Source organism: Rhinopithecus bieti, unplaced genomic scaffold (genome assembly GCF_001698545.2).
Source record: "Rhinopithecus bieti isolate Rb0 unplaced genomic scaffold, ASM169854v2 scaffold_54331, whole genome shotgun sequence".
Classification (NCBI taxonomy): domain Eukaryota; kingdom Metazoa; phylum Chordata; class Mammalia; order Primates; family Cercopithecidae; genus Rhinopithecus; species Rhinopithecus bieti.
Window position 1 is genome coordinate 611,303 of NW_016821659.1, and position 25,420 is coordinate 636,722.

Below are 25,420 nucleotides of genomic sequence, written 5' to 3' on the forward strand. Positions count from 1 at the left end.
AAAGCATGTGAAAAGAGTAAAGTTCCCCAGTCACACCTTAGTGGCTGGGAGAAGTGTCCAGTGACTGGCTGTCCAACACCCCTCAGATAGTGACAGATCTGGAGGACAGTTGTTCGGGACAGGAGAGTAAGACAGAGAAGGCCACACCAGTGTCCAAGAGACAGTTAACCTCCTGGCCCTCAATGGTCAAGCATACCCGGGGCTCTGTGAGGGTGATGGCATGGGCTGGCACTTGTCCTGGGCACCCTCGGTCCTGCTGCTGGATCATTTGCTTAGTGGCTTCTGACTCAGAGAACCTGCATCCTCTGGGGCAGTGGGCTTTCCAGTGATTCCCTTGACATAAGGGGCATGGACGAGGTGGTGACATTTCTTTTCAGACAATCTCTTTTAAAGTTTCCCTGTAGACACTGGAAGCAAGCCTTATTAGGCATTCAATTTGCCCAGCCCCTCTGTGCTCCAGAGCCTCCAGAGTCTGCTTGCCTGCAGGCCATGACTAAAGCGGTGGCCTTTTTCTTATCCTGTTCTACCTGCTCCTCCTGATGTGTATTATAAAAAACCAAGGTTGCCAAGTTCAATAGGGTTTCTAAGTTTTGTTCTGGGCCTAAGGCGGACTTCTGAAGTTTTTTTCTAATGTATGCAGCTGACTGAGTGATAAACTTATCATTTAAGATTAGTTGGCCTTTAGTTGAGTCAGGTGACAGAGGTATGCTTCCTCAATGCCTCCCTTTGTCTCTCCAGAAAGGCAGTAGGATTTTCTTCCTTTCCCTGTGTTATAGTGGACATCACTGAATAATCTGTAGGCTTCTTCCTGGTTTTCTTAGTCCTTCTAGCACGCAAGGTAGTACATGTCTGTGGCACCAATCTACATGTTCTGATTCTGTGTTCCAATGAGGGTTTACACCGGGAACTCCCTGCTGGCCTGTGGGGAATTGTTCTCTTTCCTCTGTTGTCATCCTGTTATTGACCTGACTGAGATACCAGAGATCGCCAGATTTCTCAGGCTGCAGTTATGGTGGCTCTTATCTCATTTGGGGTTAGTGTCTGATCTAGCAGTAACATTATATCTCTCCATGTCAGATTCAAGGGTTGCCCTAACGCTTGTAAAACATCAATATAGCCATCAAGGTTATCTGAGAATTTACCTAGGTCTATTTTAATTTGCTTTAATTCTGACAGGGAAAAAGGTACATACACTCTGACTGGGCTGAATTCTCCAGAATACATTTTAGGGGCGTTTTTGCCTTGGGGGGAACGTTTCCCATCTGAAAAAAGAACACAGGGATGCCGGCACCCCTAGTCATTTTCCAGTGAGCATTAGTCCTAGAGCATCCTCTATGGTCCTAATGCTTATCCTTTCCAGGGTGCATAACCACCCATGGACCTCTGCTTATCGGATTAGTTACACTCACCGATGTAGCAGTCCTGCGTCTGTTTTCCTGCCTTTCTTGACCACAAAGAAAGGGGTCCGGGCTACTGGATTCTAGTGGTCCTTTACCAGCGTGCCCAACGTTGCCTTTGTGCTCAGAGGTGAGTTCTAGAGCTGGGCTGGGTTCCTGAGTATTTCATAACAACCCAGCCGCCCCATCAAGATGCATTCCCATAAACAACAGTTCTTATGCAAATTCATTTCAGAGAGGGTGTAGGTAACATTTCGAGTAAGGATTGAGATAGAATTTTTTGATTCTGTAAGTACTTTAAGGCTTGGCTGAGAACAAACAGCTTGCAACTTTGAGCAGACCAATTATTAGGCAATTTTCCTAACGCTGTCAATTACTGAATACCCATTGTGGTTTTTTTCTCAGTCACCTGGGAGGAGCTGTCTACAGTCCTGTCCTGAAAGGAGTTCCTGCTAGGTCTGGTGAGACCTTTGTATGATAATTAAGATTTAAATCCCCTATTAGGAAATCTGCTGGGTTAAGGGAATTTTCAGTAGTTAATATTAAATCACCTTTTCTATTAAAGAATAGCCCCATACTTTAAGATTTTGAATTAGTAAGCTACCTTTTTGCTTTTTTGACTTAGAATAATTCTGAATTGGTGAGGTGTGCTCACAGCGAGGTTTCCTTTAAAAGTTACTTTTCTGCTTTCTTCTGTTAGCAAAGCAGTTACCACTACAGAGTGAATGCATTTGGGCCATCCGTGGGTCCCTGGGTTAAGTAAGGATTTTTGATAGGAAGGCTACTGGTTGTCAGCGGTCTCAGTGTTTTCAGGCTATGCCTTTGTTTACACTGACAACAAGGTAGTAATGGAGTGTTATAGGGTCACAGAGAAGACCTTCAATTAACAATTATAGGTTTTAAATTTACCCTGACTTTAAAGGAATAAGGCACACTGTTTTTTCTTTACTACTTCTCTCTTTTTCTCTCTCTCCCTCTCTTCTCTCTTTTCTCTCTCTGTCTCTTTCTCTCTGTCTCTTCTCTCCTTGACTTACTCAATTTGCTTTCATTCTGATCTATTATGTTGTCGTAGACCCAGTTCCAGTTGTTAAAGTACTGGGTCATCAGTTCTAAGGCCCCGGCCGAGGAGCCAAGGCTTGGAGATTGTGTTGCAGAGGGGTAAGCTGGGTAGAAACCGGGGGAGGAGAGCATCTTACGCAATGGGAGAGCAATCCTCCTAGCCATTTACAAACCTGGGGCCCTGGCAAGGGTAGTAGGGAATGGGTCCCACATAACTGCCTATGTTGGAACTGTATGCCTAAATTGGGAGGGACGCCAGGGACAAGACTCCCTGGGTTCATGGCCTAGATGCCTAAGGACACAGCGTAGAGCTTCCTTAGATCCCTTTGGAGATACAACTTGCTCTAATACTTGGGAGAGGAAAGGAAAGTCTGAACCATTAGTCCCTAGGAGGCAGGGATCAGAGGAAGTAGATTCAGAGGTAAGGAGAATTTTGGGGCTCCACTTTTAACAAAGTCGTGGTCGGGACCCAGGAGATATGGGTCAGAAGGAAAGGTAGGGGTGCACGAATGGGCGACTGTTGAGTAGAGACTTCTGGCTGTGCTGTGAACTCAACCAGCTAATGCCGGGAGTTTGGGACAACAGCTTTCTGCCTCTACTAGGCCCTCAGCTTCCCCGGGAAAATTGAAAGTGGAAGCTGGTTCCAGGCAGACCAATGCTCCCAACCCAGAAGAGTTGGGGGTTGTTAGAAAGCCCTTTCCCAGGCAGCCTCACACCTGAGTCTTAAGTCCGGTGGCCACGCTAATCGTTTTTAACCGGCTGACAGGTGCCTGGTATTTTCCTCCAATTCTAAGGAAGGATAGAACAGAATTGTCAGTGAAAGGGTCCAATATTACTCTCTGCTTTGGAGATCCCTTTGTGGTCACCAAAATATTACCGGGTGGGGGTCCTTTTTTTTTTTTTTTTTGAGGTGGAATTTCACTCTTGTTGCCCAGGCTGGATGGAGTGCAATGGCACGATCTTGGCTCACCGCAACCTCCGCCTCCCAGGTTCAAGCAATTCTCCTGCCTCAGCCTCCCTAGTAGCTGGGATTATAGGCATGTGCCACTATGCCCAGCTAATTTTGTATTTTAGTAGAGATGGGGTTTCTCCATGTTGGTCAGGCTGGTCTTGAACTCCCAACCTCAGGTGATCCACCCGCCTCGGCCTCCCAAAGTGCTGGGATTACAGGCGTGAGCCACCGCGCCTGGCCTGGGGTCCTTGTTCTTAGAGCTCCCAAGATGGTGGCGGGCCGCTTCCAAGGTGGTGGCAAGCCTGTTGTTCTGTGACCTGGGGATCTTGGCCTCACGGATTCCAAGGAATGGAACCTTGGGCCATGCAGTGAGTGTTATAGCTCTATTCAAAGCCGTGGGTCATGGAAGAGAACCGTGGAACCCAGTAACTAGTGTTCAGCTCGATTAGGATGAACCCGGGCACTTAGCTGTGTAGGAACAATGGCGAGCTGTTAGCCCAGTCAGGAGTGGCAATGGGCGCCTCGCTGGATCGGGAGCGCAGCGGACACCCTGCTGGATCTGGAGGGGTGGGAGTCAGCAGCAGGTCTGCAATGGCGGCAAACAGCAGTGGTGGACGGCGAGCGAGAGCTCAGCTCAAGCCCTAACAAACACGGACCAGAAGAGTGTGTGGTTACAAGATTTAATAGGGTGAAAACAAATCTCCCATAAAATGGGAGGGGACCCAAAGGGGGTTGCCCTTTTTAAACTCTTTAAGAGACAGCGTCTCACTATGTTGCCCAGGCTGGTCTTAAGCTCCTGGGCTCAAGCAGTCCTCCTGCCTTTGCTTCCCAAAGTGCTGGGATTACAAACGTGAGCCACCACACCCAACCCTCATCATTATTCTTTTTTTAAGAGTTGCTGATTTTACTTTTCCCCTTCATCTGCTTACCCCACAGAATTTTATCCTAATGAAGTATATGCACAGCGTAAATTCTTTTGTTGTTGTTGTTGAGATGGAGTTTCGCTCTTGTTGCCCAGGCTGGAGTGCCATGGTGCGACCTCGCCTCACCACAACCTCCGCCTCCTAGATTCAAGTAATTCTCCTCCCTCAGCCTCCCGAAGCTGGGATCCATTACAGGCATGCACCACCATGCCCGGCTAATTTTTCATATTTTTAGTAGAGACAGGGTTTCTCCATGTTGGTCAGGCTGCTTTTGAACTCCCGACCTCAGGTGATCTGCCCGCCTCGGCCTCCCAAAGTGCTGGGATTACAGGCGTGAGCCACCACACCTGACCGACATGGTCTTGGCTCACTGCAGCCTCCACCTCCCGGGTTCAAGTGATTCTCCTGCCTCAACCTCCTGAGTAGCTAGGACTACGGGCATGCACCATCATGCCCGGCTGATTTTGGTAATTATAGTAGAGATGAGGTTTCACCATGTTGGCCAGAGTGATCTCAAACTCCTGACCTCAGGTGATCTGCCTGCCTCGGCCTTAAAGTGCTAGAATTACAGGTGTGAGCCACCATGCCCATCCATAAATTATTTTTTGACCCCCATCATATGCTCCTGTCTCTCACACACAAAATAGAAATTAAATTTTTTAAAAAATTTCTTAAAGCCTCTAAGGGTTCATTATTTTTCTGGACTGAATTTTTATTTCTATTATTAGCATACAAGATTAAAACAAGCCGGGCACAGTGGCTCATGCCTGTAATCTCAGCACTTTGGGAGGCCGAGGTGGGCGGATCACAAGGTCAGGAGCTCAAGACCAGCCTGACCAACATGGTGAAACTCCGTCTCTACTAAAAAATACAAAAATTAGCCAGGGGTGGTGGTGCACGCCTGTAGTCCCAGCTACTCAGGAGGCTGAGGCAGGAGAATCACTTGAACCCGGGAGGTGGAGGTCGCAGTAAGCTGAGATCGTGCCACTGCACTCCAGCCTGGGTGACAGAGCAGGACTCTATCTCAAAAAAAAAAAAAAAAAAAAAAAAAAATTAAAACAACATGTATCTCAAATGTCATTAAAATCATAAAATGTGGCCAGGTGCAGTGGCTCATGCCTGTAATCCTAGCATTTTGGGAGGCCAAGGTGGGCGGATCACAAAGTCAGGAGATCAAGACCATCCTGGCTAACACGGTGAAATCCCATCTGTCCAAAAAATATAAAAAATTAGCTGGGTGTGGTGGCAGTCTCCTGTAATCCCAGGTACTCAGGAGGCTGAGGCAGGAGAATCGCTTGAACCCGGGAGGCGGAGGTTGCAGTGAGCCGAGATCATACCCCTGCACTCCAGCTTAGGCAACAGAGTGAGACTCCATCTCAAAAAAAAAAAAAAAAAAATTATAAAAATATGTTGGACACTTCTTATAATGAGATAGGTAAAACTAATAATTCTTTTCAATTAGTATTATTAATTGAATATTATTAGGCTGGAAAATACAGTGTTGATCATCACATCTCCTATTTTTCATTTTTATTGAGATAACACTAAGAAAAATTACATAAGTAACTACTTGGTAATGAAGAATGGTTCTTTAAATTCTGTGTGTGGATGCCGTATTGTTCTATTGTCAGCTTGGTCAAGCTAGGTATTTCCCAGAATTCTCCTCCACAAATAGAGTTGGCCACACAGAAACTTGTGTGGAAAGCAGAAGTGAAACAGGGCCATTATACTTTTGGAAACTCTGCAGTCAGATGGAGTGATAAATAAAGGCAGAGGTAACTGGCTCATTCGAGCTTGTGCTGACTCATCTCTGCTTTACTTCCAGGACTTCTTCCTGTATTCCGAGCCTAGTGACCAGTAAGGGCCCCAGACCCACAAAGGCAACAGCTTCTCAAACTTCTGTATGACTTTCCAACTCCTTGTCCTTAACTCAAGGAGTCGGTTGGCCTTCACTTGGGTTCTCTCTCCCTATGCTGCAAAAGGGAAACTCTCCAGGCAGGCAAGGGGGTAATCGTAGATTCACTACCACAATTATGCTGTGAAACATTATGTTACCATTATTCTGAAAACTTCCCTGTGCCCCTTTGCAGCCAGTGCCTTTCCCCAACCCCCGGCCTTTGACAGCCATAATCTGCTTTCTATCACTATGGCTTTACCTTTTCTAGAATTTCGTATGAATGAAATCAGATAGTATGTAGTATCTGGCTTCTTTCCATTAGTGTAATGGTTTTGAGATTCATCTATTTTGTTGTATCAGTAGTTTGTTGCTTATTATCCCATTGTATAAATATACTGACATTTGTTTATCCATTTGATGGACATTTGGATTGTTTCCAAGTTGGGCTGCTATGAATATTTGCATGCAACTCTTTAAGATAAATACCTAGACAAGGAATTGCTAGGTTGTGTGGTGGTAAGTGTTTCACCTTTTAAGACATTGCTAACCTGTTTCCAAAGTAGTTTTACCATTTTGTATTCCCACCAGCAGTGTGCAGGAGTTCTGATTATTCTGCATCCTTGCCAGTACTCCATATTGTCAGTTTTTAAATTTATGTATGTATTTATTTAGAGACTGAGTTTTGCTTTTGTTGCCGAGACTGGAGTGCAATGGTGCAATCTTGGCTCACTGCAACCTCCGCCTCCTGGGTTCAAGTGACTCTCCTGTCTCAGCCTTCCAAGTAGCTGGGATTACAGGCCCTGCCACCACGCCCAGCTGATTTTTTGTATTTTTAGTAGAGACGAGGCTTCACCATGTTGGCCAGGCTGGTCTCAAACTCCTGACCTCAGGTGATCCACCCACCTTGGCCTCCCAAAGTACTGGGATTACAGGTGTGAGCCACCGCACCCGGACTTATAGTAATATTTCATTGTGGTTTTTCTTTTGGTTGTTTTTGTTTTGTTTTGTTTTGTTTTTTTGAGATGGAGTCTTGCTCTGTCGCCCAGGCTGGAGTGCAATGGTACGATCTCAGCTCACTGCAACCTCTGACTCCCGAGAGAAAATATTTGTTTCTTATAGTTATGGAGGCTCAGAAGTCCAACGTTGAGGGTGCATATCTGGTGAGAGCCTTCTTGCTGATGGAGACTACCGAGTCCTGAGGTGGCCACAGGGTGTCCCATGGTGAGGGACTAAACATACTAATGTGCTATGCTCAGGTCTCCCTTCCTCTTATAAAGCCACTTGTTTCACTCTGATGATAACCCATTACTTCATTAACCCTTTAATATATTGATCTATGAATTCATCTATTCATGGGGATAGAACCCTCTTGATCCAATCACCCCCAAAGGCCCCACCTCTCAACACTGCCACATTGGGGATCAAGTTTCAACATGGGTTTTGGAGAGGACATTCAAGCCATAGCACTGTACTTGTTTCTTTTTCTTGCTTTATTTCACTCACTGGAACCTTCAGTACAATGTTGGATAGAAGCGGTGAGAGCAGACACCCTTCACTTGCCCCCAGTTTTCACGACAAAGTGTTCAAACCTTACCCTTTTCCAGCCATGTTCCTCTAATGTAGAGCCACAGCTCTGACCATCTCCTTCTACCCTTTTCCAGCCTTGTTCCTCTAATGTAGAACTACAGCTCCTTCTACCCTTTTCCAGCCTTGTTCCTCTAACGTAGAACTACAGCTCTGACCATCTCCTTCTACCCTTTTCCAGCCATGTTCCTCTAATGTAGAGCCACAGCTCTGACCATCTCCTTCTACCCTTTTCCAGCCTTGTTCCTCTAATGTAGAACTACAGCTCCTTCTACCCTTTTCCAGCCTTGTTCCTCTAACGTAGAACTACAGGTCTGACCATCTCCTTCTACCCTTTTCCAGCCATGTTCCTCTAATGTAGAACTACAGCTCTGACCATATCCTTCTACCCTTTTCTAGCCTTGTTCCTCTAATATAGAGCCACAGCTCTGACCATCTCCTTCTAGGTAAAATAAGCAACTGGATGCACCACTCAAAGTTTTGCCCACTCGGAAGATTTCCTTTGACCACTGTTCTCAGGACCACCTTGCGTGGGATTATAGCAGTATGTGATGCAGAAACATCTGTAGCAAGGAACCAGACTTGATTTTTTTTTTTCTGAGGCAGGGTCTCACTGTTGCCCAGGCTGGAGTGCAGTGGAATAATCACCACTCACTTCAGCCTCAACCTCCCAGGCCCCAGTGGTCCTCCCACTTCAGCCTCCCAAGTAGCTGGGACCACAGGTGCATTCCACCACACCTGGCTATTATTATTTTATTATTATTATTATTATTGTTTTGTATAGACAGGGTCTTACGATGTTGCTCAGTCTGTTCTCAAACTAGTGGCTCAAGCAATCCTCCCGGCTCGGCCTCCCAAAGTGCTGGGATTACAGATGTAAGCCACCGTGCCCAGCCAGACTTGAATTTTTTTTTTTTTTAATTTTTTCCTCCTTGGTGAAGTGGTGATAGAGGATTCCCCATGAGGCCATAGATGTGGGCTGAGAGAGAACAGGCAATGTGGCAGAAGTAGTTACTCAGAGAACTCGCTTCAGCATTTAGGACCTGTCAGACCCCATCTCATTTATACCATTTCCATTTCATAATGAGTCCATCATGAAGTAGATGGAGTGCAACTTTCTGACTCTATGAGTCATGTAATACCCAATTTAATTTATTAATAAATAATGATATTTATGCTCAGCTCAGGATACTTGATAATTTGGTGGCCCACAGCCGAGGGCTTCAGTGTCCACTAGGGCAAGTGACATGCTCGAAGCTGTATCTCAAAAGGAGAATAGTTACCTGCAGAAGACAGTATTGTGTTTCTTCTGATTTCATCTCGAGGCCTCTTTCTGGATAGTGGCTGTAAATTCTAGCCCTGCCCTGACTCCAGGGCCCCAGGAGAGTTGGCCATGGATGTTTGCAGTGCACAATTGACAGGATACTTCATCATCTGGCAGATGGCCTAATTCCTAAGTGTGTGACCCATGACCAGGTGTCCGCCTCACAGGAAACTTGTTGATACCGGCAGACACCTGTGTGGCTCTTGTCTGACTTGTGTCCAGTTTATTCCTACCAAGATAGCCACTCTGCAGGAGAACCTCACTGGAAGGAGAGTTGGGTTCAGGTGTGACGGTCAGGTGAGTTGCAGAGGAGGCAACACAGCAAAACACATGAAGTAACAGAAGCAGTGTACTGCTTACAGATCTCTTACAGAGAAGAGGGCAGCACGCCTCTCAGGGCCAGTGGGGAGAGGAGAGCCAGCCTGGACATGCCTGCTCAGCTGGGGAGTGGGGAGAGGAGAGCCGGCCAGGACACACGTGCTTAGCTGGGGAGCAGGAAGTGAGAGAGAAAGCAAGGGGCCTGATGGCTAATGTCTGCATTGGGTCCAGGCCATTACCCAAGCAGGTTTCCTGAGAGGAGGTTTTTGTTTTGTTTTGTTCTGTGGCGGCGGGGGGCGGGGCTTGGTTTTTGGTTTTGTTTCTTTTTTTTTGAGACGGATTCTCACCCTGCCACCTAGGCTGGAATGCAGTGGTGCAATCTTGGCTCACTGCAACCTCCGCCTTGCGGATTCAAGAGATTCTCATGCCTCAGCCTCCCGAGTAGCTGGGATTACAGGTGCCTGCCACCACACCTGGCTAATTTCTGTATTTTTAGTAGAGAGAGGGTTTTGCCATGTTCCCCAGGCTGGTCTCAAACTCCTAACCTCAGGTGATCCTCCTGCCTCAGCCTCCCAAAGTGCTGGGATTCCAGGCATGAGCTGCCACGCCCAGCGGGTTTTTGGTTTTTTGAAACAGGATCTCATTCTGTTGCCCAGGCTGAAGTGCACTGGCACTATCACAGCTCACTGCACCCTCTACCTCTCAGGCTCAAGCAGTCCTCTCACTTTAGCCTCCTAAATATCTGGGATCACAGGAGTGTACCACCATGCCTAGCTATTTTTTTTTTTTTTTTTTTTTTTTGAGACAGAGTCTTGCTCTGTTTCCCAGGCTGGAATGCAGTGGTGCGATCTTGGCTCACTGCAAGCTCCACCTCCCGGGTTCACGCCATTCTCCTGCCTCAGCCTCCCGAGTAGCTGGGACTACAGGCGCCCGCCACCTTGCCCGTCTAATTTTTTTGTATTTTTACTAGAGGCGGGCCTTCACCGTGTTAACCAGGATAGTCTTGATCTCCTGACCTCATGATCCGCCCGCCTCAGCCTCCCAAAGTGCTGAGATTACAGGCTTGAGCCACCTCACCCGGCAACCTAGCTAATTTTTAAATTATTTTTGGTAGAGACGAGGTCTCGCTATGTTGCCCAGGCTGTCTCGAACTCCTTGCCTCAAGCAGTCCTCCCATCTTGGCCACTCACACTGTTGGGATTGCAGGCCTGAGCCACTGAGTCCACTAGGAGTTCTAATTGGTAAGCTTAGAACAAGCAGGCACAAGTACCATGGGGTCATACTGTGACTCAGAGGTGGTCACCGCAGCACGTCTTTGCAGTCCGTGTGGGGCGAGGGGGTTGGTGGAGCAAGTCACTTAGGTGGTATCTAGGTATCCACTGGGAAATGGTCATCAGGAGGTGGTTGTACAAGGCAGGTATCTAGATTGATCACATTGAGGAACCAGGAAGAGGTGGAGAGCTGGAAACTGTGTCAAGGGTGACTGAGTCCTGCTTTTTATATGAGAAAGGCTAACCTATATTTAAAATGGATGCTGAGGCAACATACAATTGTAAAAATTTCACCAGGTGCAATGGCTCATGCCTCTAATCCCCACACTTTGGGAGGCCGAAGCTGGAGGATCACTTGAGCCCAGAAGTGTGAGACCAGCCGGGGCAACATAGCAAGACATTGTCTCTACAAAAAAAAAAAAATTAGCCAGTCATGGAGGCACATGCCTGTGGTCCCAGCTATGTGGGAGGCTGAGGTGGGAGAATGGCTTGAGCCCAGGAGATCGAGGATGCAGAGAGCCGTGCTTGCACCACTGCAGTCCAGCCTGGTGAGACAGAGTGAGACCCTACCTCAGAAAAAGAAAAGAAAATATCCTGAGTCACAAATGCTCCGAATACACCTAACTACAGGACATCATAGCTTAGCCTAGCCTACCTTACACATTCCCAGAACACTTCCACTGGCCTACAGCTGGGTAAAGTGACCTGTCCATATGGCCCACCGTACAGCACTGGTCATCCAGCCTAGTGACCCTGTGGCTGGTATTGGTCATCCAGCCTAGTGGCCCTGTGGCTGGCAGAGCTACACTGATCTGTCCATACCGCCCACTATATAGTATTGGTCATCCAGCCTAGTGACCCTGTGGCTGGCAAAGCTGCACTTACTGCTGCTGCCCAGCATCATGAGAGAGCCTCCCACCACGTATCACTCACCCAGGGAAAGATCAAAATCCAGCATTCCAAATACAGCTTCTACTGAATGCACATCGCTTTCACATCATTGGTAAAGTAAAAACATTTAAGTTGAACCTTCATAAGTCAGGGACTGTCATGACAATGTCATCTTTTGTTCTGGGCCCCACTCAAAACTAATAGCCTTTTAAGTTATTCAGAAAATGGGTCAGAGAAGAACATTCAAATGAGGTATACGTTGCCTCCAAAATCCAAACCCACTGGGCATTGTACCTCTTTCTTAGTGGTAGTAGGGCACAGCTTAACATGCCCCAGACAATTAGGCCCCTCAGAAGTTTCACTGAATGTTTGTGTGATTTGTCACCCTCTGGCACACATATGTCTCGTCAAGATGGCTAGAATAGTTACTACTTCTAATCAACATATTATCAACATATTAGATGAGTGTGATGTCCTATGGAATAGAGAAGACGACAAGGTCTCCACAAACTAGATGACGACAGATGACTGCGAATTGATACAGTCCTGAGTTTGGATGACGAGTAGGTATTGCTAGCCCTGTCAGCTCAAAGCAAACTGCTTTTGATGGTCTTTACTAAAAAGTACTGAGGATAAAAGCATTCATCAGATCAACAGCTGCATGCTTTGCTCCAAGGGATGCACTGATTTGCTTCATGAATGAAGGCACACCTAGATTAGCAGCTGCAATTGGAGTCACAACCTAACTGAGTTTACAATAATCCACGCCGTTCTCTTGGATCCATCTTGGATCTGCACAGGCTAGAGAGCTAAGCTGAATGGAAAGCATCAGCTCTGTGTCTTTCAAATCATTGATTAGTGGTGGCACTGATTTCTGCAATCTCTCCAGGAATGCAGTGCTGCTGCTTTTGGCTTACTGCTTTTATAGGTAGAGGCTAATATATGGTTTGTTCTTTTTTTTTTTTTTTGAGACGGCGCTCTCGCTCTGTCCCGGATCGCAGGCTGGAGTGCCGCAGGGGGCCAGATCTCAGCTTCATCAGCTCCGCCTCCCGGTGTGTCACACCGATTCTCCTGCCTCAGCTCCCCCCGGTAGCTGGGACTACGGGCGCCCCGCCCACTCGGCCACGGCTAGTCTTTTGTTTTTCTTTTTCCAGTAGGACGGGGCCGGTTTCACGCGTGTTAGCCAGGATGGTCTCATCTCCCACCTCGTGATCCGCCGTCCTCGCTCCCTCACAACAGTGCTGGGATTCAGGCTTGAGCCACCGGCGCCCGCCTTTTTTTTTTTTGTGTTTTTTTTTTTTTTGAGTGGGGTTTTGCTCGTTTTTGGGCCCGGCTAGAGTGCAACGCGACTATTCGCTCAGGCTCATCGCAACCTCCGGCTCCCGGATTAAAGCGTTCTCCTGCCTCAGCCTCCCCGAGTAGCTGGGGTTACAGCGCGATGCACCACCACGCCGCCGGCTATGTTGTGTTTTTCTAGTTGGACGGGGGTTTCTCCACGGCTTGGTCAGGCTGCCGGTCCTCGATCCTCCCGACCTCAGGTATCCTGCCCGCCTCAGCCTCCCAACAAATGCTGGCTATTACAGGGCGCGCGGCCTTCATTTTTTTTTCAATTCAGCGTAGTTTGTATTATCTCTGAAATTTAGCTTCCTCATCTGAAATGCAGATAATGATGCCGGCCTTACTTGTGTTCAGAGGTTGCTGTAAGGCTCAAATGAGATTGTGTAAGTTAAAATACAAACTGTAGAACCCTCCACCGGGTATAAGGAATAAGCACTAGAATTATTATTTCCTCCTTCCATCCCCTCTTGTATAGAAAATTTAGGCCAGGCACGGTGGCTCACGCCTGTAATCCCAGCCCTTGGGGAGGCCGAGGCGGGCGGATCACGAGGTCAGGAGATCGACACCATCCTGCCTAACACGGTGAAATCCCGTCTCTACTAAAAAAATACAAAAATCTAGCCGGGCGAGGTGGCGGCGCCTGTAGTCCCAGCTCTCCGGAGGCTGAGGCAGGAGAATGGCGGGAACCCGGGAGGTGGAGCTTGCAGTGAGCCGAGATCATGTCACTGCACTCCAGCCTGGGTGACAGAGCGAGACTCCGTCTCAAAAAAAAAGAAAAATGAAAATTTAGATTATAATCCCCTTGCTACGATTTCAATCTATGTTTTTTGTTGTTGTTTTTGTTACAAGTACTTGGAATCCACTCAGAGTAGTTTAAGCATAAATGGGGAATCAAATTTGAAAGATCCAGGAGTGTCTCAAGAAGCTCAGAATTCATGGGCAGGAAAGGCACTTGTGCATCATGAGGTCGTAGAAAAAGGAACTGAAAAGGCACTGGGAGCTGTGGCCATGAGAGTGCGCTGCTCACCTCTCTGCAGGGAGCGTAACATGGCCCCCTGCTGCTGGGCCATGAAATTCTGTCATTGCATTTGCACTGAGGCCGCCCTTCCTGTGAGCTGCTCCCACCCAGTGCCTGAGTGCAGCCCTGCCATGCTTAGGCAGGCCCATTTGTGGGAGATGGGGGACTCCTCTGACAGGTGGCTTTGGCACAAGCACACCTCATCAGCTCTGCCAGAGCTTGCTTAGAACTACATTCCATTCTAAGCTGGGCATGGTTATGCACGTGTAGTCCCAGCTGCTCAAGAGACTGAGGCAGGAGAATTGCTTGAGCTCAGGAGTTTGAGGCCAGCCTGGACAACAAAGGGAGACTGTCTCTGAAAAAGAAAGAACTATACACTGCGTTCTAACACCTCCTCAAGCCAGCCCTCCTCCCTTCCTGTCTCCTCGCAGGGGCTGCACCTGCATCGCAGCTCTCCCAGGCTCTCCCGGCTTCCTCCTATTCCCTTCACAAGTGTTTTCCCAGCACATCACTTGCACATTTAGTCCTATCTGGGCATCTTCTCAGAGGACTCGAACCTTAGGACAGGAACCTAAGTAACTCCTTTTGCAACTCCAAGTCTATGTGGACTCTTACTTTCTTTCTACTTTTCTACTTCCTTTCTGCTTTACTCTTCTTTCACCAAACCCCTACCTAATCTTGTCAGCTTTATCATTTATATGAAGAAAAATGTCTGCCCCACAGTTTCTGAATTTACAGATCCTTCCAGTTTGAGCACTAATTGACACTGATGTCTTTGAATTGTCGCTTCAAGCTCCCAAAAGAAAGAATCGAATGCCTTCACTTGGATTAGGAGCCCATCCCTGGTCCAGTTGTGGCGATTACGGCCAAGGAGACAGGTCTCATGATACAGACAGTATTACTGAGATTCACATCTCAGCTGATGACCTGCTTTGTTTAATGAGAAAATGGAAACAGTTCAGGCCAGGTGCAGTGGCTCATGCTTGTCATCCCAGGACTTTGGGAGGCCAAGGCGGGAGGATCACTTGAGCCCAGGAGTTTGAGACCAGCCTAGGCAACATGACAAAACCCTGTCTCTACCAAAAATAATTTAAAAATCAGCCAGGCAGGGTGGAGCACTCCTGTGATCCCAGCTATTTGGGAGGCTGAGGTGGGAGGATCACTTGAGCCCAGGAGATGGAGGCAGTAGTGAGTTAGTGAGCCATGATCTCGCCACTGCCCTGGGCAACCTGTCTTGGAAAAAAAGAAAAGAAAAAAGAAACAATTACAATTAGACCAGAACTGCCTCGTTTTCCCACCACCAAATCTACCAGCCCATACCTGGACACACACTCCTTTGTTCCTTTTAAGATGAAAGCCCACCAAATGAGTATGCTCCCTGGGGTGATTTGCTGTTCTACAGTAGATAACTAATGCAACCAGCCAACATAAGAAAGACAAAGCAGACTGGGTACAGTGGCTCACGCCTGTAATCTTAGTACTTTGGGAGGCCAAGGCAGATGGATCACTTGAGGCCAAGAGTTCGAGCTAGCCTGGCCAACAGGCTAAAAATACAAAATGTTTAGCCAGGCATGGTGGAGCACACCTGTGGTTCCAGATACTCGGGAGGCTGAGGCAGGGGAGTCATTGAACCCGGGAAGCGAAGGTTGCAGTGAGCCAAGAGCGCATCACTGCACTCTAGCCTGGGCAACAGAGCGAGACTCTGTCTCTAAATAAATAAAAATACTGCATCCCAGGCGAATGGCAGAAATTAATGCCACCTTAAAGAACAAAGGGTGCAAGGATAGTGTCCCCCCTCAAATCTCCACTTAATTCGCCCATCTGGAACCTACGAGATCCAGGTATGTCCTGTAGTGTGAAAGCAGACTACACCAAACGAACCCAGTATCCCCAATTACAGCTACTGTGCCTGATGCGTCCATGCTAGAGTGGATTCACAGAGTCTACACAGTGTAAGATAACTGACCACTGATCTGGCCAATGCACGATTTATCCCCACCAAAAGGAAGATCAGAAACCGTAGATTCACTTGGAATTGATAAAAGTGTATATTTATGGTTTTCCTACAGGGCTGCGTTAACTCTGTCAAAATATGGTCTAAAGACATGAGAACTGTCTGAATATTTCTTAGAACTTCATATTCGTTCCTATGTTGATGATATCATATGCATCACGCTAATGAGGCCAGATGAGCAAGAAGTGTCAGGTACTTTGGGTGAGACACATACACTCTAGAAAGTGGGAGAAACGTCCTGTGATATACAAGACCTTGCCTCATCAGTGAACTTTTTAGGAGTCCAGTGGTCTAAGCATGCTGGAACATTCTAAAGCAAGGAACACATTACTGCAACTCATACCTACCACAAGGAAGAGGGAAGCACAACTTCTAGTAAATGTATTCATGTTTTAGAGGCAGCATATTCCACAACTGGGAATACCGCTTAACCTAATATCTGGTAACACAGGAGGCTGCCATCTTTGAGTGGGAGGCCCAGAATAGGAGAGAGCTCTGCACAGGTCCAGTTGCTACAAGTGGCAGACCCTACAGTCTTGGTATTTCAATTGATCATCATTTCTCTTCCTCTACTGTCCATTTTAGATTCCCCTCAACCTCAGGACGCACCTCTGCTGAGCCTCTGCTCATTCCATTATATTACAGGTATCCAAGGTGGAGTTTCTAGCAAGCCCCAGGAGGACAATCACAATATAGGTCTACAGGGTTCTGGAGCAAGACCATACTATCCGCAGCAGGGAATTAGACACCTTTTGAAAAGTAGCTCCTGGAGGGCTACTAGACCCTGGCAGAGACGGAATACTTCACCAACGGGCACCAAGTGACCACGTGTCTAGAACCGTTCGTTATTCGTTAGGTTCTGCCTTTCAGACTCACCAAGACATAAAGTCAAATGGGCTTAGCAATAATCCATAGTAAGATGGAAATGGTATGTCCAGAACTGGGCATGAACAGAGCTACACAGTCAGGTGGCCCAGACACATGTCACCTGCCAGTGTGGCACCAGGGTTTCTCCCTCAGCTCACGCCTGTGGCTGCACAGGGGGCAAAGTCCCTTGTGATCCGCTGACAGAAGAGGAAAGCCTTTGCTTTGTCTTGATTCACAGACGGGTCAGACTGGTACGTGGGTGCAAGCCAAAAATGAACTGTGACTACAGTACAGCCCACCACAGGCTGCTCTTGACAAACAGTGGCAAGGGAAGTTCCCCCAGTGGATTAATCCTCTCAGTGGTACATGTGTTCGTCTGCTTTGTACGGAAAGACATGTAGCCAAGGGTACACTTTGTATTCATTCATGGCTACTAGCAGCTGCCTTGATGTGTGGATCAGGGGTCTGGAAGGAGAAAGATGAGATGATCACGGACAAGGATGTTGGGGACAGAGGCATGTGGATGGACTATTTGAGTAGCTGAGAAGTGTGAAGAGGACCACCAGAGAGCATCTACCATGAAAGAAGCACCAAACAACCAGATAGACAGAATGGTTTCGCCAATTGGATGTCACAGATGCCATCAGCCACCCCAGAACTGACACAGTGGCCACAGAAGGAGCAGCTATGGTGGCAGGGATGGGGACAAACACACGGACCAAATAGCATGGGCTGTCACTCACAAGGGCTGATGTAGCTACCGCCACTGCTGAATGTCCAGCCTGCCAGCAAGGCATCAGTGCTGATCCTCGGAAATGGCAATGGCTCTCAAAGTGAATAAGTAGTCACTTGATAGTAAGTTGACTACAGTGGATCCCTTCCATTCTAGAAATGGCAGAAATTTATTTTGACTAGAATGGACACATGCTTACCTTTTCTGCCGGCAGGGCCTCAGCCAACACCACTATCTGAGGGCTTACTGAGTGTTTTACCCGCTGACATAGGATCCCACATCACATCACATCGGACCCAAGGGCCCATTCATTGCATAGCCAAGGAGGCATGACAACGGCATGTGACCATGGGATCACCGGTCCTGTCACATTCTGCACCACCCAGAAGATACTGGCGTGAACGAAGAGAAGAAATGGGCTGTTGAAGGCATAGCTGAGATGCCAGCTCAGAGATGATGATACCAAGTAAGGAGGGGACACCACCTTCCAGGGCACAGTGTACACTCTAATCAACAACCAGTAAGGCGCCATGTCCCACTGGAAGGAATATATAGGTCCAGGAATCAAGGGGTAGAGATAGGAGTGGCTCCACTTTGCATTCATCCCGTTGGGGTATTTCTGTTACCACAACTCTAAGCTTTGAGGATTTTAGATTCTGGTTCCCAGTGAGGAAATGTCTCCATCAGGGGATACAGTGAAAGCACACCAAGGAACCAGTAGGCAAGAAGCAGGAGCCACCATCCTGGCAGGAGTAGTGGACCCTGCCCACCAGGAAGAGATGGGCTGCAGTTGCACAGTGGGAGCCAGAAGGAATATGTCCCTGTGCGCTCTTGCCCCTTGTTGATGGGAAATGCACAGGTGCAGCAACCATGGCCTGAAGAAGGTGTGATGGGCCAGGGGCTCAGCTGAGGTGCCTCCTGCAGGGAGGGGCATCTAAAATGGATAGAAGCTGAGGCAGGCGCAGTGGCTCACGCCTATAATCTCAGCACTTTGGGGGGCCGAGGCGGGAGGATCACTTGAGGTCGGAGTTTGAGACCAGCCTGGCTAACATGGTGAAACCCTGTCTCTACTAAAAAAAGTTACGAAAATTAGCCAGGCGTGGTGGCGCATGGTTGTAATCCCAGCTACTCAGGAGACTGAGGCAGGAGAACTGCTTGAACCTGGGAGGCGGAGGTTGCAGTGAGCCGAGATCATGTCATTGCATTCCAGCCTGGGCAAGAGAGTGAGACTCGGTCTCAAAAAAAATAAAGTAAAGTAAAATAAAATGGATAGAAGTCCGAGTGCAGTCCTTCACACCTGTAATCCTAGCACTTTGGGAGCCTGAGGCAGGAGGATCACTCAAGTTCAGAATTTCAGCATCAGCCTGGGCAACATAGTGAGACCTCATCTCTTAAAAAAAAAAAAAAAAAAAAATTTAATGAGTTGAGTGCAGTGGCGCACACCTGTAGATCCAGCTACTCAGGTGGCTGAGGCAGGAGGATCACTTGAGCTTGGGAAGTGGAGGCTGCAGTGAGCTGTGATCACACCACTGCACTCCAGCCTGGGCAACAGAACCAGACTGTCTCTAAATAAATAAACAAAGGATAGAAGAGGGAGATGGGGAGTATCACAGACCTGAGCACAGCTGCAGTGCTGGGGGCTGTGGTCATCTGATAAACCGTTAGTTTGTTGCAGAGAAAGACAAACTGCCCCAGAACGTAGCCGGAGGAGTGGATCTGAGTGGCACGAGAGGCTGTGGATGCCCTGATAACACAATCCAGATCCCCCTCAAGACAGAGGCTCTGCCCCAGCTGCTGGGAGGATTGCTGGCTCACCGCCCTCCTCAGGAATTACCCCAAGTGAAGAGAGCTTCCCCACCCAGTGTCCCACCTCCTCTCTGAGGACAGTATGCACCCAGTGACTGGCTGAAGCTGGGGTACAAAGGTCTGGCCCCTCAGCTCGGTGGGGATGGGGGCATGGCTGGGATGGCCATGAGACTTTTCTAAGGCTTCAGAACCCTCCATGGGTTCAGCTGAGGGGACTGCCTTGCAGCCCAGCTTCTCCCTCTGAGCAAGTCGGCTTCTTTCCCTTCTCCTGTAGGTGCGGAACCTGAGAGCAGCCCCAGTACACTCCCTGCCTGCAAATCTCCATCTCAAAGTCAGCCTCCAGGGAGCCCGCCCTGAAACAGAGTCTGTCGTGAGCTCTACAGAGTATCCCTGTGCAGACAACCAGCGCTGGGCGTTAAAGCAGGGCTCTCTCCACCTGCACGGCGCTGGGGCTCTGCACACCCCTCTGCAGCCATCCTCGCTGGTGTCCCTTAGCTGACACCCTTGCCCTCTCTGTGTCCTTCCTCATGGCCTGCAGGTTTCAGATCCCAAGCTACAGATCGTGTCTTCTAGTTTGGGCTCTGGCAGAGAGTTCGGAAGCACCTGTTCATTATCTTAGCCGCAGCACGTGTGGAAATCATTTCTCATGACCGCGGAGGGCAGGCATTGTGCAGAGGGTTACGTGGGCCTGCTCGACGTTGGTGGTTGTTAACTCTCATGTCTATGCCTTGGTCCCTTTGCCTGCAGGACTTGGGGAGCAAGCTGTTTGAATCTGATGCAACCCCTGGGCTTCGACTATCATGCCAAAAGGCAGCAAATAAGTGCCTTTTCTTCCCTTCAGAATGCATGGACAATCCAAAGCTCTATTAGTCTATTATTCAGAATGAAAAGTGTTTACAATATTCATCCTCTTACTCCTCAGTATGTGAGACTGTTCCTCATAGCAGGTAATTTCTTCCTAATTCAAAAACTCCTCATGGAAGCATCTGTTTTTGTCATCAAGGAGGGGGCTGTATGTGGAATTGCAAGGCCAAAGACACCGCGGCTCAACTCTTCTCAGGACCAGATCCAAGTCGCCAGTGAGAACACACGTTCAGGCAGCCGCCACCAGCGCCCCGCCTCAGGAACGAGGCTCTCTGCTTCATGTGGGCAAGAGTTGCCCGTTTTCCCAGCAGGCAGTCGGGGGTCTGGAGCCTAGGGAGCAACATGAAGCATACACTCCTGCTTCCTTCCTTCCCTGCACTTGGTGAGTTTCTGGCTCAGCTTAGATTAATATCATCTCTTCAGCCTGGCCCAGTTTACCACTATGGGAAGGAGCCCAGCAGCCAGGGCTGCCAGACCTGGAAATAGACCCGCTTATTGCAGTGTGGCAGGTGCAGAGGAACACAGCCAGCCATAGCTGGAAGAGAATCTTAGGGCACAGAGATGCACAAACACATAGGAGCAAGTTGAGACCCAAGTACCAAGCTGTAGAGTTACTGCACCATAGCAACCCAGGCGAGGAGGCAAGGTAAGAGGGCGGTTATTACAGAGAGCCACTGGGCAAGAGTGGAGTCACCTTGACAGTGGGGGTGACCAGAAGCCACATCTAGGAGTGTTGACCCAGAGTCTGCATTTCCTCCTGCTCAGGACTGTAGGAGAGGCCCATCTTAAATGCCACTGTCTCCGTGAGCTTTTGGAAACTTTACCGGCTTCCTCCCATGTTCAGGGAGCTCCGCTAAGGTGACCTTCCTGCCTTGTCTCCACCCCTCTATTACTTTGCCCCAGGGAAAATAAAAGATGACCGCTTGGATAGGTAGGTGGGGAGGGGAAACTGGTCCTGCGTAGGCCGGTTGGCCCCTCCATCACCTTGGGAGTGAGCACATGCAGGGTACAAAATCCCACCGCTCTCGCTGAGGGGGCTGCACCCCTGCAGGACTAAAGGAGCCTTTCCTAGTCCAGGGCTGCCATGGCTGGGCGGGTGAGCCTGCCTCCTAGTGGGATTTGCATTAGCAGCTTACTTAGTTCACAGGTCTAGAGCTGTGTCCTCCAGTCCAGCCCTCTAGCAGTAATAAAGAGGATATTTGGGTTCCTGTTGCCATTCCTTTGTTTTATTTCTCAGGGCCCTCAAAGACACCCCAGAATAGGTTTCCCGTCCCCTTCAATCCTGCCCTTCTTTGAGTCCCCATTGCATTTTGTGGTATGTTCCTAGCATGAACTTTCATTCTTTCAGTAGTTACCTCCTTATTTCCTTCCCCTCTGCATTTAAACATAATTTTTATAGACGAGGTCTCACTCTGTCACCAGGCTGGAGTGCAGTGGTGCAATCATAGCTTGCTGGGCTCAAGCACTCTGCCTGCCTCTGCCTCCCAAGTAGCTGGGACCACAGGTGCACATGACTATGCCCAGCTAACTTTTGTTTCTCTTTTTCCTAGAGACGGGAGTCTTACTTTGTTGCCCAGGCTGGTCTCAAACTCCTGGCTTCAAACAATCCTTCTGCCTCGGCCTTCCAAAGTGCTGGGATTACAGGCATGAGCCACCTCGCCCAGCCTCCTTCCCTTACTAGCCGAGAACTAAGAGAAGACACTGGAGACAGAGGAGGAAATAATGGCGACGCCACGCGATGAATACATCATGGAGGATGAAGACAAGGCTCCGTCAGGGGCACCAGCGAGGGAAGCCCAGTTCTGTGGGGAAGGTATGGGGCGGCTTCACAAGCCACGCGATGAATACATCATGGAGGATGAAGACAAGGCTCCGTCAGGGGCACCAGCGAGGGAAGCCCAGTTCTGTGGGGAAGGTATGGGGCGGCTTCACAAGCCCCGTGTCTTTGTGGGAGATGTGTTGTTTTGGCATCCATTCCCCCTTCTTTTAGGAAAAGTGCTCGAATTTCCTTTTTAGGAACCACCCACCATCCTCTCATCCATGCATTCTGTTCCTGGCATCAGGGGTAGACAAGTGACTGCAGGCCTGGCCAGTTAGGGTTCTGACTCCTGGTCAAATCGGAGTGAATCCTGAGTCATTTGTAAACTCCAAGGAAAGGGCTTGCTTTGTTTTCTGTTGAATGCAGTGCTGTGAGATAACCGGAAATGAAGCTGCTTTCTTGCCACAGTGAAGGCAACAAAAGGGCCTGGCCGGCAAATGATGCCAGTGATCGGGGTGGAGCTGGAAGAGGGGGAGCGAGGAGGCCCAGACATCTTGGGGGCCCCAAATTCACCTTAGGATTTAATTTCTCTGCTGCTCAGCCCATTAAATCCTTTCTTCCATGACTAGTTTGAGTTGAGTTTTTAGTTTTTGCAACTAAAACAGCACTGACTAATACACCCTTAGGTAAGATTAGAGCAAGAATTTCAATAGCTGTTTTCTTCATCCTGAAATTTGGTGAGGATCTCTAAGGTTCTTTTGTCTTTTAAAAGAATTCTGTTGCAATGGAAAGTATCAACCCATATTTTTCCATTTCTCCAAAATGTTTTAGTGTATATCTACAGGGCACAAACTTCTCTCTGTAGGCCCTCTGCCATAGTTGCTCTGTGCCACTTGTTAAGGGGCTGGTATCTAGAATATATAAAGAACTCTTAAAACTCAGCCGGGCGCGGTGGCTCACGCCTGTAATCCCAGCTCTTTGGGAGGCCGAGGCAGGCGGATCACCTGAGGTCAGGAGTTTGAGACCAGCCTGGCCAACATGGCAAAACTCTAGCTCTCTAAAAATACAAAAATTAGCCAGGCGTGGTGGCTCACTCAAGACTGAGGCAGAAGAACTGCTTGAACCCAGGAGTTGGAGGTTTCAGTGAGCCCAGATGGCACCACAGCACTCCATCCTGTGTGACAGAGTGACACAGGATGGCAAAAACAAACAAAAGCTCTTAAAACTCAACAATAAAAGACAAATAACCCAGTTTAAAAATGAGAAAAGGGCCAAGTGTGGTGGTACTCCCAGCACTTTGGGAAGTTGAGGTGGGTAGATTGCTTGAGCCCAGGAGTTTGAGACCAGCCTGGACAGCATGGCAAAACCACATCTCTATAAATACAGAAAAGAAAAAAAAAATTAGTTGGGTGTGGTGTTGCGCACCTGTAGTCCCAGCAACCTGGAGGCTGAAGTGGGAGGATCACTTAAACCTAAGGAGATAGAGGCTGCAATGAGCTGTGATAGTGCCACTGCACTCTACCCTGGGCAACAGAGTGAGACCCTGTCTCAAAAAATAATAATAAAGAAAGAAAGACGAGAAAAGCATTTATTTCTTTCCTTTTTTTTTTTTTTTTTTTGAGACAGGGTCTGACTGCGTCCCCAGGCTGGAGTGCAGTGGTGCAATCTTGGCTCACTGCAACCTCTGCCTCCCGGGTACAAGTGATTCTCCTGCCTCAACCTCCCGAATAGCTGGGACTACAGGCGCACGCCACCACACCCAGCTGATTTTGTATTTTAGTAGAGATGGAGTTTCACCATATCGGCCAGGCTGGTCTCGAACTCCTGACCTCAAGTGATCTGCCCACCTCAGCCTCCCAAAGTGCTGGGATTACAGGTGTGAGCCACTGTGCCTGGCCATTTTTTGCTGTTGTTGTTTTTGTGTTGTTTTTGAGACAGGGTCTGACTGCGTCCCCCAGGCTGGAGTGCAGTGGTGCAATCTTGGCTCACTGCAACCTCTGCCTCCCGGGTACAAGTGATTCTCCTGCCTCAACCTCCCGAATAGCTGGGACTACAGGCGCACGCCACCACACCCAGCTGTTTTTTTTTTTTTAAGTAGAGATGGGGTTTCATCATGTTGGCCAGGCTGATCGTGAACTCCTGACCTCAAGTGATCTGCCCACTTTGGCCTCTCAAAGTGCTGGAATTACAAGCATGAGCCACACTGCACCTGATCGTTTTTTTGTTTTGTTTTGTTTTTTTTGAGAGATGAGTACAAGGTAGGGACTCAGAGGAAAGGGGGTGAGGGATAAAAGACTGCACATTGGATACAGTGTGCACTGTGTAGGTGGTAGGTGCACCAGAATCTCAGAAATCACCACTAAACGACTTATTCCTATAACCAAACACCACCTGTTCCCCAAAAACCTATTGGGAAAATAAAAAAAGAAAACTCACACAAGTAAATAAATACAGGCCAGGCACAGTGGCTCATACCTGTAATCCCAGCACTTTGGGATGCCAAAGTGGGCAGATCACCTGAGGTCAGGAGTTTGAGACCAGCCTGGCCAACACGGAGACATCCTGTCTCTACTAATAATACAAAAATTAGGTGGGCGTGGTGGCGGGCGCCTGTAATCCCAGCTACTTGGGAGGCTGAGGCAGGAGAATCACTTGAACCTGGGAGATGGAGGTTGCAGTGAGCCAAGGTCGCACCACTGCACTCCAGCCTGGGTGACGAGCACAGCTCTGTCGAAAGAAGAAAAGAAAGAAAGGAAAGAAAGATGCCGTCTGGCTGTGTTGCCCAGGCTGGAGTGCAGTGGCTATTCATGGTATAATCATAGTGCACTGCAGCCTCAAAACTCTTGGGTTCCAGTGGTCCTCCTGCCTCAGCCTCCTGTGTAGCTGGTACTACAGGCTACAGCTAAACGGCTCAGCTTCTCAGTCCTTCTTCATCTCCCACAGTGGATACAGAGCATGGCAGCCCCTCCCAGGACGTCACAGATCTTTATGGCTGCAGGGAGTGTAAAGTCACCCAGTTCAGCCCCTCATTTATATATAAGGAAACAGTCCTATAGAGAAGGCGTGCCTTTTTAAGTCACACATTTGAGCAAATAAATAATTATCTCCTCACACATTTAAGATTGCTATTACATCCTTTTCTCTAGACCTTTTCTTTTAACCTTTTATCCACTCAGAATGCTCGCCTGGACCCTCTCCAATTTCTCAACATCTTTCTTTTTTTTTGGAGACGGAGGCTTGCTCTGTCACCCAGGCTGGAGTGCAGTGGCATGATCTTGGCTCACTGCAACCTCTACCTCCCGGGTTCAAGCAGTTCTCCTACCTCAACCTCCCAAGTAGCTGGGATTACAGGTGCCCACCACCACGCCCAGCTAATTTTTGTATTCTTTTTTTTTTTTTTTTTTT

The 25,420-nt window shown here is 48.4% G+C and overlaps 1 long non-coding RNA gene across 5 annotated transcripts in view; it reads left to right on the forward strand.

Annotated features, from left to right (window-relative positions):
- LOC108520926 (uncharacterized) overlaps window positions 1-22,641 on the forward strand; it is a 36,559-nt gene extending 13,918 nt beyond the window's left edge. For 2 of the 5 annotated variants that reach the window (XR_001883064.1, XR_001883063.1), the window contains 3 exons: window positions 16,632-18,052; window positions 19,667-20,638; window positions 21,807-22,641. This is a non-coding gene — a long non-coding RNA (uncharacterized LOC108520926). The remainder of the gene's footprint in view (window positions 1-16,631; window positions 18,053-19,666; window positions 20,639-21,806) is intronic. The other 3 variants (XR_001883065.1, XR_001883066.1, XR_001883067.1) reach the window with 3 other exon arrangements.
- The last annotated feature ends 2,779 nt before the right edge of the window (window positions 22,642-25,420 follow it).